A 12,891-nucleotide genomic window follows, 5' to 3' on the forward strand; every position below is an offset into this window, starting at 1 on the left:
ACGATCGCTCTGATTGGCTGTTGAAAGTGAAACTGCCAATCAGAGCGATTTGTAATATTTCACCTAAAAAAACAATATTACAATCCAGCCATGGCCGATGCTGCAATATCATTGGCCATGGCTGGAAAACCTGATCTGCCCCCCCACACCCACCGATCACCCCCCCAGTCCTCCGTTATGGGGTCCGGCCCCTCCGTCCGCCTGCCCGCTCCCTCCTTGCTCAGATCCACCCCCCCTGTGCTCCGATCACCCCCCCTGTGCTCCGGTCCACCCCCCACCACCCCTTCATACTTACCGATCCTCCCGGTGTCCGTACGTCTCCTCGCTGGGTGCCGCCATCTTCCAAAAAGGCGGGCGCATGCTCAGTGCGCCCGCCGAATCTGCCAGCCGGAAGATTCGTTCCATGTACATTTTGATCACTGTGATAAAACCTCACAGTGATCAAAATAAAAAAAATAGTAAATGACCCCCCCCCTTTATCACCCCCATAGGTAGGGACAATAATAAAAAAAAGAATTTTAGAACTAGGGTTAGAACTAAGGTTAGAACTAGGGTTAGAACTAGGGTTAGAACTAGGGTTAGGGGTAGGGTTAGGGGTAGGGCATGTGCACACAGTGCGGATTTGGCTGCGGATCCGCAGCGGATTGGCCGCGGATCCGCAGCGGATTGGCCGCGGATCCGCAGCGGATTGGCTGCTGCGAATTCGTAGCAGTTTTCCATCAGGTTTACAGTACCATGTACACCTATGGAAAACCAAATCCGCTGTGCCCATGGTGCGGAAAATTCCGTGCGGAAACGCTGCGTTGTATTTTCCGCAGCATGTCAATTCTTTGTGTGGTTTCCGCAGCGTTTTACACCGGTTCCTCAATAGGAATCCGCAGGTGAAATTCGCACAAAAAAACACTGGAAATCCGCTGTAAATATGCAGGTAAAACGCAGTGCCTTTTACCTGCAGATTTTTCAAAAATCGTGCGGAAAAATCTCACACGAATCCGCAACGTGGGCACATAGCCTTAGGGTTAGGGTTGGAATTAGAGTTAGGGTTGGAATTAGGGCTAGGGTTGGAAATAGGGTTAAGATTAGGCTTGTGGTTAGGGTTACGGATAGGGTTAGGAGTGTGTTGGGGTTACAGTTGTGGTTAGGGTTGGGATTAGGGTTAGGGTTGGGATTAGGGTTACGGGTGTGTTGGGGTTAGGGTTGTGATTAGGGTTAGGGCTACAGTTGAGATTAGGGTTAGGGGTGTGTTGGGGTTAGTGTTGCAGTTAGAATTGAGGGGTTTCCACTGTTTGGGCACATCAGGGGTCTCCAAACGCAACATGGCACCGCCATTGATTCCAGCCAATCTTGCTTTCAAAAAGTCAAATGGTGCTCCCTCCCTTCCAAGCCCCGACGTGCGCCCAAACAGTGGTTTACCCCCACATATGGGGTACCAGCGTACTCAGGACAAACTGGGCAACAACTGTTGGGGTCCAATTTCTCCTATTACCCTTGCAAAAATAAAAAGTTACTTGCTAAAACATAATTTTTGAGGAAAGAACAATTATTTTTTATTTTCACGTCTCTGCGTTATAAACTTCTGAGAAGCACTTGGGGGTTCAAAGTGCTCACCACACATCTAGATAAGTTCCTTGGGGGGGTATAGTTTCCAAAATGGGGTCACTTGGGTGTTTCTACTGTTTAGGCACATCAGGGGCTCTGCAAATGCAACGTGACACCCGCAGACCATTCCATCAAAGTCTGCATTTCAAATGTCACTACTTCCCTTCCGAGCCCTGACGTGCGCCCAAACAGTGGTTTACCCCCACATGTGGGGTACCAGCGTACTCACAACAATCTGGGCAACAAATATTGGGGTCCAATTTCTCCTGCTCCCCTTGTGAAAATAAAAAATTGCTTGCTAAAACATCTTTTTTGAGGACAGAAAAATTATTTTTTATTTTCACGGCTCTGTGTTGTAAACTTCTGTGAAGCACTTGGGGGTTGAACGTGCTCACCACACATCTAGATAAGTTCCTTGGGGGGTCTAGTTTCCAAAGTGGGGTCACTTGTGGGGAGTTCCTACTGTTTAGGAACATCAGGGGCTCTGCAAACGCAACGTGACGCCCGCAGAGCATTCCATCAAAGTCTGCATTTCAAAACGTCACTACTTCCCTTCCAAACCCCGACGTGTGCCAAAACAGTGGTTTATCCCCACATATGGGGTATCATCGTACTCAGGACAAACTGGACAACAACATTTGGTGTCCAATTTCTCCTATTACCCTTGGGAAAATAAAAAAAATTGTTGCGAAAAGATCATTTTTGAGGAAAGAAAAATAATTTTTTATATTTATGGCTCTGCATTATAAACTTCTGTGAAGCACCTGGGGGTTTTAAGTGCTCACTATGCATCTAGATAAGTTCCTTGGGGGGTCTAGTTTTCAAAATGGGGTCACTTGTAGGGGAGCTCCAATGTTTAGGCACACAGGGGCTCTCCAAACGCGACATGGTGTCCGCTAACGATTGGAGCTAATTTTCCATTCAAAAAGTCAAATGGCGCTCCTTCCCTTCCGAGCCTTGCCTTGCACCCAAACAGTGGTTTACCCCCACATATGAGGTATCGGCGTACTCAGGAGAAATTGCCCAACAAATTTTAGGATCCATTTTATCCTGTTGCCCATGTGAAAATGAAAAAATTGAGGCTAAAATAAATTTTGTGTGAAAAAAAAGTACTTTTTCATTTTTACGGATCAATTTGTGAAGCACCTGATGGTTTAAAGTGCTCACTATGCTTCTAGATAAGTTCCTTGGGGGGTCTAGTTTCCAAAATGGGGTCACATGTGGGGGAGCTCCAATGTTTAGGCACACAGGGGCTCTCCAAACCTGACATGGTGTCCGCTAGCGATGGAGATAATTTTTCATTCAAAAAGTCAAATGGCGCTCCTTCCCTTCCGAGCCTTACCATGTGCCCAAACAGTGGTTTACCCCCACATGTGAGGTATCGGCGTACTCAGGAGAAATCATCCAACAAATTTTAGGATCCATTTTATCCTGTTGCCCATGTGAAAATGAAAAAATTGAGGCTAAAATTTTTTTTTCGAAAAAAAAGTACTTTTTCATTTTTACGGATTAATTTGTGAAGCACCTGGGGCTTTAAAGTGCTCACTATGCTTCTAGATAAGTTCCTTGGGGGGTCTAGTTTCCAAAATGGTGTCACTTGTGGGGGTGCTCCAATGTTTAGGCACACGGGGGCTCTCCAAAGGCGACATGGTGTCCGCTAAAGATTGGAGCCAATTTTTCATTCAAAAAGTCAAATTGCGCTCCTTCCCTTCCGAGCCCTGCCGTGCGCCCAAACAGTGGTTTACCCCCACATATGAGGTATCAGCGTACTCAGGACAAATTGGACAACAAAGTTCTTGGTCCAGTTTCTCCTTTTGCCCTTGGGAAAATAAAAAAATTGTTGCAAAAAGATCATTTTTGTGACTAAAAAGTTAAATGTTAATTTATTCCTTCCATGTTGCTTCTGCTGCTGTGAAACACCTGAAGGGTTAATAAACTTCTTGAATGTGATTTTGAGCACCTTGAGGGGTGCAGTTTTTAGAATGGTGTCACTTTTGGGTATTTTCAGCCATATAGAACCCTCAAACTGACTTCAAATGTGAGGTGGTCCCTAAAACAAATGGTTTTGTAAATTATGTTGTAAAATGAAAAATCACTGGTCAAATTTTAACCCTTATAACTTCCTAGCAAAAAAAAAATTTGTTTCCAAAATTATGCTGATGTAAAGCAGACATGTGGGAAATGTTATTTATTAAGTATTTTGTGTCACATAACTCTCTGGTTTAACAGAATAAAAATTAAAAATGTGAAAATTGCAAAATTTTCAAAATTTTCGCCAAATTTCCGTTTTTTTCACAAATAAACTCAGAAATTATCGACCTAAATTTACCACTAACATGAAGCCCAATATGTCACGAAAAAACAATCTCAGAATAGCTAGGATCCGTTGAAGCGTTCCTGAGTTATTACCTCATAAAGGGACACTGGTCAGAATTGCAAAAAACGGCAAGGTCATTAAGGCCAAAATAGGCTGGGTCATGAAGGGGTTAATTAGCCCCTATGGTAATAATATTCCCCACCCTGGCCCCGTTTATCTCATTCCTGGCTCCAGCCATATGTTCTCGCATCCTGCCCTCATGAGTATCCATTCTACCCCATATGATCTCCCCATCCTGCCCCATCTGTCTCCATCGTATCCATCCTGCCCCATGATCCAATCCTGCCCCATGTCTTTCATTCTGCCCCGTGTCTCCAATCATGCCCTGTATCTACATTCTGCCCATGCCTCCAGTCCTGCCCCCAGTGTGTCCGGCATTCTGCCCCCAGTGTGTCCAGCATTCTGCCCCCAGTGTGTCCAGCATTCTGCCCCCAGTGTGTCCAGCATTCTGCCCCCAGTGTGTCCAGCATTCTGCCCCCAGTGTGTCCAGCATTCTGCCCCCAGTGTGTCCAGCATTCTGCCCCCAGTGTGTCCAGCATTCTGCCCCCAGTGTGTCCAGCATTCTGCCCCCAGTGTGTCCAGCATTCTGCCCCCAGTGTGTCCAGCATTCTGCCCCCAGTGTGTCCAGCATTCTGCCCCCAGTGTGTCTCCAGCATTCTGCCCCCAGTGTGCCTCCAGCATTCTGCCCCCAGTGTGTCCAGCATTCTGCCCCCAGTGTGTCCAGCATTCTGCCCCCAGTGTGTCCAGCATTCTGCCCCCAGAGTGTCCAGCATTCTGCCCCCAGTGTGTCTCCAGCATTCTGCCCCAGTGTGTGTCCAGCATTCTGCCCCAGTGTGTCTCCAGCATTCTGCCCCCACTGCTCCAGGGCCCCCCCCCCCCCCGGCCACCCGGAGCAGTGGGGGCCCCTGGAGCAGTGGGGGCCCTGCCAGCAGGTGTCAGTGCCTGGGCCCACCGGAGGATCCTCCGGGTCTCCGGTGGGCCAGTCCGAGCCTGGACCCAGACCAACATGACAACTTCTTCCAGCCAGGACTCGTCTGCAGAGAATACAACAAAGACATTTGACTTCTCACATTTCCAGAATGGCACCATCTATTCTCAACCGGCACAAATGCCTCATCCTACGGATACCCAAATACTGAGCCACTGCTGCCGTATATGTCCCTATTACTACACCTGCTGTTTGGCACAATAACAGCGCTCCTCTTAGTGCCCCACATAATACTGCAAACCCCTGTGCCCCTTAAATAGTAATAATGCCTCCTTTCTGCCCTCTATGAAAAAATATTAATGCTCTGTGCAAAGGCCTTAAAAAAAACAGTGTTCAAATTTTGCCCCTTTGACGGCCACAATACTCGTGCTTGCGTAACAATAATGCTTAACATTTGATAATATCCCCAGAGTCTCGCAATGTACAGCTCCTCTATATACAGTATGGTGGTCCCACAGCTTCTTTACACAGCATATGGTGGGTCCACAGCTCTTTTATACAGAGTACGATGTCCCTAAGGCACCTTTATACAGAATATGATGTCCTCATAGATTCCTTATACACAGTATAATGGTCCCAACAAAAGCTCTCTCACTGTATCATGGCCCCCACAGTAGGACCCACACTGTATAATGGCCTCCACGCTGTATAATGGTTCTCATGCTATATACTGGCCTTCACAGTACTCCCCACACTAGCCACCATTTCTGTTCCAAATGGGATGGGAATGATGGCTTAGGAGTGTAGTGATCTGGAATCAGTCTGCTGGGGTTGTTTTTTATGGGTCGGCTTTGGCATATTAGTTTCAGTGAAGGGAAGTCCTAATTCTTCAGTATAGAATAAATTATGGACAAATATATGCTTCCAACATTGTGGGAACAGTTTGAATAAGGTCCTTTTCTGTCCCAGCACGGCTATGCTCCAGTGCACAAAGCAAGGTCCATAAAGGCAAGGTTGGGGGGAGTTTGGTTTGGAAGAACCTGACTGTCCGCACAGAGTCTGAACCTCAACCAACACCTTTGGGATGAACTAGAATATAGATTGCTAGCCCTGACCCATCCAGCATCAGTGTCTGACGTTACAAATAATCTTCTGAATGAAGGAGCAAAAAATCCCAAAGACTCCTCCAAAATCTTCGGGGACCAACCCCAGCCAAATTAATGCCTATGGATTTAGAGTGGGATGTTACACAATTCTATATCCCTATACTTATGTCCATACAGTGGATATGTATAAGAACAATATAAGTTAAAAAATAGGATTATAACAAGCTTCTGCATATATGTTTTCATGGATCTGTGTGCGTGGAGGTGTTTATCATTTGTAACAATTTACTGTATCAGATTATTTATATTACATACTATTATAAACCCTCCATAGACTTTATTACGCATTATTATCTTGGATCTCATTGGCTGCAGGGCTTGTTCTAGCACATTCTTTAATGTTGTGACATCACAGGATCGTCGCCATGGTCACCTCTGGCCTGGATATTATGACATCATGGGGAATATATAAGCAACCGCTCACCCAGAATTCCGTTGAGGGTTGTTCCGTAGGAGTTTAGTAGTGAGTATGTGCGTGTTATACCCCTGTCCTGTCCTGTCATTATTCCACATTTCCTAGCTGTAAAAGGTTCTGATTTCTTATGTCAAGCTTCCTCTACTTCCCAATTCTAATATCCTGTACATTTTTATTTAGAAAACTTTATATTTGTTAATCATCTAGTAATATGTACTATTGATACAATTGGTATTTAATGTTAGGCTACTTATAAGGAATTCTCTCTCTCTCTAATTCAGATATTTGCAGTTATTTATTTGTGAAAAATGACGCGCAAAAATTGGAACACAATCTATGTAAGTCCGAAATTAGAAAAGCCATAGAATTCAGAATAGTGATTGTAATGCTATCTCTATACATGGATATAAAAATTATTTTCTGTTGTCTGATGTCCGTTCTTCACGTACAGACAACTGCCTGGACCAATCAGGTCAACACGATTAGGACAATACCAAACCTGCATTTTTTTAATTTAAAGTGGCAAAAAAATTCTGAATTTCATAAAAGCCCCCAGGAAATAGCCTGAGTCGCCATTTTCAAATACCAGTAACATTTTTATTTTTTGGATAATGGAGGAGTGTGAGGGCTTGTTTTTTTTTGGGTAGTGAGCGGATGTTTTTATTGATAGTTACAAAGCTTTTATAGATTTTTAATGCATTTTTTTATTGTAGCAACAAAAAACAAGCAATTTTGGTATTTTAAGTTTTTTTTCTACTTTACAGTTTTTACAGATTGGATCAATATTATATTTTCATATTGGACTTTTCTGAACACGTCGATACCAAATATGTGCATATTTTTTTCATTTTTTTAACTGTTTAATTTTAACAGGGTGATTCAAATTTTTTATTTATTTTTTTTACATTTTTAAAAACTTTTTTTTTTTTTAATTTACTTATTTTATTTATTAGTTCCCTTACAGGACTTGAAGCTGCGATCGTCTGATCGCTTGTACTATATACAGCAGTATTGTGGTATATAGGAACAATCACTGTCTTCTATGCCCAACTACTGGCTGGATGTCACATAAGGTCGTCACATGACCGGCGCAGGGGGTAGAGGCGGGGTGAAGGGGAGATGAGGGCATTTAGCCGACCCCTGCCTGTCATAGCAACCCATCGGCTCCCTGTGATCACATCACGCTTAAATGTCGCTGTCAGCAACTGACAGCGGCATTGAACAGGTTAACAGCGGCAATCGGTGGTCACGTTAATTACTGCTGTAAGGGTATGTGCACATGTTTTTTGAGGTGCAGAAACGCTGCAGATCCGCAATTGATTTATAGTACAATGTAAATCAATGAGAAAAAAAAAATGCTGTGCACACTTTGCGGAAAATCCGCTGCGGAAACGCTGCGGTTTAAAAGAAGTAGCATGTCACTTCCTTTTTGTGAATCTGCAGCGTTTTTGTACCCACTCCATTATAGAAAACCGCAGGGGTAAAAACCGCAGCAAAAACGCATAAAAAACGCTACGGAACCACACAAAAAACCGCAGGTGCGTTTACTGCCAGGAGAGAGAGAATCCGCACCAGAAATTCCTAAGCCTAATCCGCAACGGTGCACATAGCCTTAGAGGATGATGGCATCCATATAATACAACCAGCTGCCCGCTGTGGAGTGGGCTCTGAATCTAATACCCTTAGGCTATGTGCACACATAGGAAATGTGGTGCAGAATTTTCTGCACTAAATCTGCATCTCCTGGCAGAATCCGCAGGTGCGTTTTTAGTGCGTTTTTTGTGCAGATTTTACCACTGCAGATTTCTATTAATGGAGGGGTGCAGAAACGCTGCAGAAACGCACAAAAGTAGTGACATGTACTTCTTTGAAATCTGCAGCGTTTCGGCGCAGATTTCTCTGCACCATGTGCACAGCTTTTTATTTTCACATTGATTTACATTGTACTGTAAATCACAGTGCAGTTCTGCAGCTTTTTTGCAGCAGAAAAATCTGCTGCAGTTCTGCACCAATTCTGCATCGTGTGCACATACCCTTAGGTGTCAGCTCTGGCAACGTCAGCTCTGGCAACGTCAGCTCTGGCAATGTCAGCTCTGGCAACGTCAGCTCTGGCAACGTCAGCTCTGGCAACGTCAGCTCCGGCAACTGAATGTTGTGAGGTGGGCACTGGGGAGGGCATTTAGAGGCATTGTACTGAGTGAGAAGGAGCACCTTGTTTCATTATACTGTGGGGGCGTCATAGCGCCAAGGGGATGCCTTAGGGCAACATACTGCATGGGGGGGTGGGGTGCAACATTTTAGAATATCATGTGAAGGTACATCATAATGTATGGGTGTTGGGGGTGTTCTATGGGTGGGAATGCATCACTGGGGGCATTGTGAGGGTTACACTGGGGAATTTATACTGTGGGGGTGGGGCATATACGGGGCTCTTCTACTGTGATAGAAGACTAAGGGCCCTCACAATACATGACCTTTTTGATCCTTCAAAGTTCCCAAATTATTGCGCAACTCCAAGCTGTTCCAAAATTTAGCAAGACTCTCAGCCGTGCAGCAAGACTCTCAGCCGTGCAGCAAGACTCTCAGCCGTGCAGCAAGACTCTCAGCCGTGCAGCAAGACTCTCAGCTGTGCAGCAAGACTCTCAGCCGTGCAGCAAGACTCTCAGCCGTGCAGCAAGACTCTCAGCCGTGCAGCAAGACTCTCAGCCGTGCAGCAAGACTCTCAGCCGTGCAGCAAGACTCTCAGCCGTGCAGCAAGACTCTCAGCCGTGCAGCAAGAGACTCAGCCGTGCAGCAAGACTCCCAGCCGTGCAGCAAGACTCTCAGCCGTGCAGCAAGACTCCCAGCCGTGCAGCAAGACTCTCAGCCGTGCAGCAAGACTCCAGCCGTGCAGCAAGACTCCAGCCAGCAATAAATATTTTTAAAATCTTTGGCTTCACTTTTTTTTTTTCATCATTCTCATATACCATAAACCAAAATCCAATTAAAATAGCAGTATCCAACCAAGTATGATAAATCAAGCAATATGGGCTCTCATGGGAGACATGCAAAATCCCAGAGAGACAAATGAAAGGGTAAAGAAAATCCAATATTAAAATCACACATTTATTCAAAATACTTTAAAATATAATTCCATATAGAATAGTAACAAGCAAAATGTTCCTTACTAATGTTAGGGCACAGTGGTGTCAAAACCAATTGAATATCTAGTGTGGATCATCAGAATAAAAAAAATCCACATTTTAGGCACACTCTAAATGATTAGTCTTTTAAGTGTATTTAGTGAGTATTAGCACAAAAATTAGTCATATGCATGGTTGTGAACACGTAACAAGAAAAGACCTCAACATAATTCCATTATATATATAAACATATTAATATTGCCAGAGTACGTAAGGTGCAATTTTGGTATAATAAACCTCCTGGTGGAAATAAAATAAAAATAAATGAGGAAGAAGTGTAAGTATAAATGTATGCTGGTGCATAGTACCTCTAAATTATACTATGGGAATAAAAGTAAAAATTATCTAAACATTGCCAAAGTGCACTTGTTAAAGTCAAATAGCCCAAACTGGAAAGAATAAATAAATGAAGTAGAAATGTAAGATGCTAGTGCAAAATATCTCTATAAGAAGTAATAAATCCAACTAAGATACGATTGAGAAGTTTATCATAAAATACTTTGCGAACATACAAAAAAAAAACACAAAACTTGCTTTCAGTTCAACAATAGGGGACATGTCTTGCCATTGAGAAAGAGCAAAAAGGGGCTGTATGGACATTACATCAGAGCTCAGTATATGACTGACAGTGAGGCCCCGCCTCTGAGGTCCTACTGATTTCCTTTATGAGTTATTTGAAGATCTACATGTGAATATTCAAAATATTCATTTCTCTTAAGTATCAGCACACGTGACCGCCGGCCCCAACAGGAAGCAGGCGGCTGACAGTGCGCGCTACTGAAGTGGAATGGATACTCACGGCAATCTCTGATGAACACCCGGTGAGTATTCCTGCAGCTGTGCTCTCCTTGTGAGCAGCGCATGATGTCCCTGCCATGCCCTGCTTACAAGCATTAAGCAGCTGCTGGCACCGGAGCAGGACGCTGCGACTGCGAGGGAGCCGAGGAAGGTAAGAGTAAAGGTTTGTATTTTTTTTTGTATCTTTTCTGATTGGGCCAATCAATCATACCAGGAACGGGATGGGGACAATCAATCTATCTCTATATATATTTATCTAAGGAGTACTTCCGTCTGTTTGTCTGTAACGGAAATCCCGGGCTGCTGATTTGGTTGCGGTCGGCCGGGCGCGACCATCAGCCATATTGGGGCGGGATTTACCGCTTCACTTTTTACTATTGATGCTGCCTATACAGCATCAATAGTAAAAACATATGGTAAAAATAATAATAAAAAAAACCAAACATACATTATATTCTCACCTTCCGCGCCAGCCTTTCCCGCTCCTCGCGACGCTCCGGTCCCTGGAATGCATTGCGGCAATGACCAGAGATCACGTGGCGGTCTCGCGAGACCGCTACATGATCATGTGTTATTGCCGTAAGGCATTACTGGAACGGAGCGCCGCGAGGAGCATCGCTAAAAGACCTTGGCGGCATCGCTAAAAGACCTTGGCTGGATAGGGGGGCCAACGGAAGGTGAGTATATAACTATTTTTTATTTCCACTGTTTTTTTTTTTTAAACAGGGATATGGTTCCGGCTGTGCTATATACTGCGTGGGCTGCGCTATATGCTGCGCTATATACTACGCAAGCTGCGCTATATACTACGCAAGCTGCGCTATATACTATGTGTTGGTCGCACCCGGCCGGCCGCAAACAATCAGCAATAGGTGCAATACGGCTGCGAATTGGTGCGGGATTTGAACTACGCTTCACTGATTAGTCGCGCCCGGCCGGCCGAATCCTGTGTATTCATTGCATTATTCTAATATCTTCATAAATAAACTACATACATATTCTAGAATACCCGATGCGTTAGAATCGGGCCACCATCTAGTCAATCATATAAGAATGGGACCATGCATACCAGGACTGGGATGGGGCCAATCATACCAGAATAAGGATGGGGCCATGCATTTCAATTTAGGGATGAGGGGACCATATTTACCAGGATAGGTGATCTTGAGTTCAGAATTGACCACTTTTTTGCTTCAGTTTTTTATTTTCCTAATTTCCTCCTCTAAAACCTAGGTGCTTCTTATGGTCCGAGGCGTCTTATAGTCCGAAAAATACAGTACTTACCTTGTAATGTGTTCACATCCTGTTCCGTCCAGATGTGTCCGGATCCCAGAATTCCAAGCGGCGGAAGTTCACCGACCGCCATATTGGGACACCCAAAGTGATGGGTGTCTCAATATGGAAACTGCAGGTGGTACCCAGCCTCTTGCAAGGTACCACCAGCGGAACACTGTCGCACCACACACCCACTGTATACGCCGTACGCACCACACCTACTGTATACGCCGTACGCAGCCTCTTGCACGGTACCACCAGCGGAACACCGTCACGAACACCCCGCCGCCGGGATCAGCCAAAATGATTTACTGACTGCCGCCATCTTTGTACAGGAGGAGCGCATGCGCGGTTTTAATGTGAGCGCCGCTATCTGTCTGCACAAAGATGGTGGCAGTTTGATTTACTGCGCCTGTGTGAATTCCGCGCAGGCACAGTGAATCATTCAGCTGATCCTGGCGGCAGATGTGCGACGTGTCTACAGGCAGAGGAAGCCGGTCACATTAAAGGGGTTTTCCCACGAACGAAAGTTCATTTTAAAAATTGTCTGTGTCTGACAGTGTACGGAGCATACCACATCTGCTGGGCAAGGGAGGAAGCAAAAGACAATACTGACATTACAGCAGGAGATCACAGAGGATACATTTTGGCAGGTAAAATATTTCACGGACTGTTTTAAAAACAATATTTTACCTCACAAAGTGTATCCTCTGCGATCTCTTGCTGTAATGTGTCAGTATTGTCTTTTGCTTCCTCCCCCTGCCCAGGAGTTGTGGCATGTTGTGAAGCGCACAGGGGTGGGGAAAGCGCACATGGGTGAGAGACAGAGCACGGGGGGGGGGGGGGGGCTGGGAGACAGCTCAAATGGGACAGCACACGAGGGGAGAACACAGCACAGGAAGGAGAAAGACAGCAGACAAGGAGGATAGCACATGGGTAGACAGGTCAAAGAAAAGAGAACAGACTGGAGATGTCAGCTCATGGGGAAAGAGAGTGGATAGGTGGGTGAGCACATGCGGGGAAAGCCAGCCCCCATCGTGCAATAGCACCGGGCCTCTATCTAGTATACACAGTACAGAAGCAGTGGTACTGCTGTGCAGTGTGTGTATACACACAGGACAGAAGCAGTGGTACTGCTGTGCAGTGTGTGT

General features: G+C 45.1%; 1 long non-coding RNA gene across 1 annotated transcript; it reads left to right on the plus strand.

Annotated features, from left to right (window-relative positions):
- Positions 1-6,476: 6,476 nt before the first annotated feature.
- On the plus strand, positions 6,477-6,911 carry LOC143773430 (uncharacterized). The gene is made up of 2 exons (XR_013215182.1): positions 6,477-6,533; positions 6,767-6,911. It is a non-coding gene; the product is annotated as an uncharacterized LOC143773430 (long non-coding RNA).
- Positions 6,912-12,891: the final 5,980 nt, after the last annotated feature.

This window comes from Ranitomeya variabilis, chromosome 5 (genome assembly GCF_051348905.1).
Source record: "Ranitomeya variabilis isolate aRanVar5 chromosome 5, aRanVar5.hap1, whole genome shotgun sequence".
NCBI lineage: Eukaryota > Metazoa > Chordata > Amphibia > Anura > Dendrobatidae > Ranitomeya > Ranitomeya variabilis.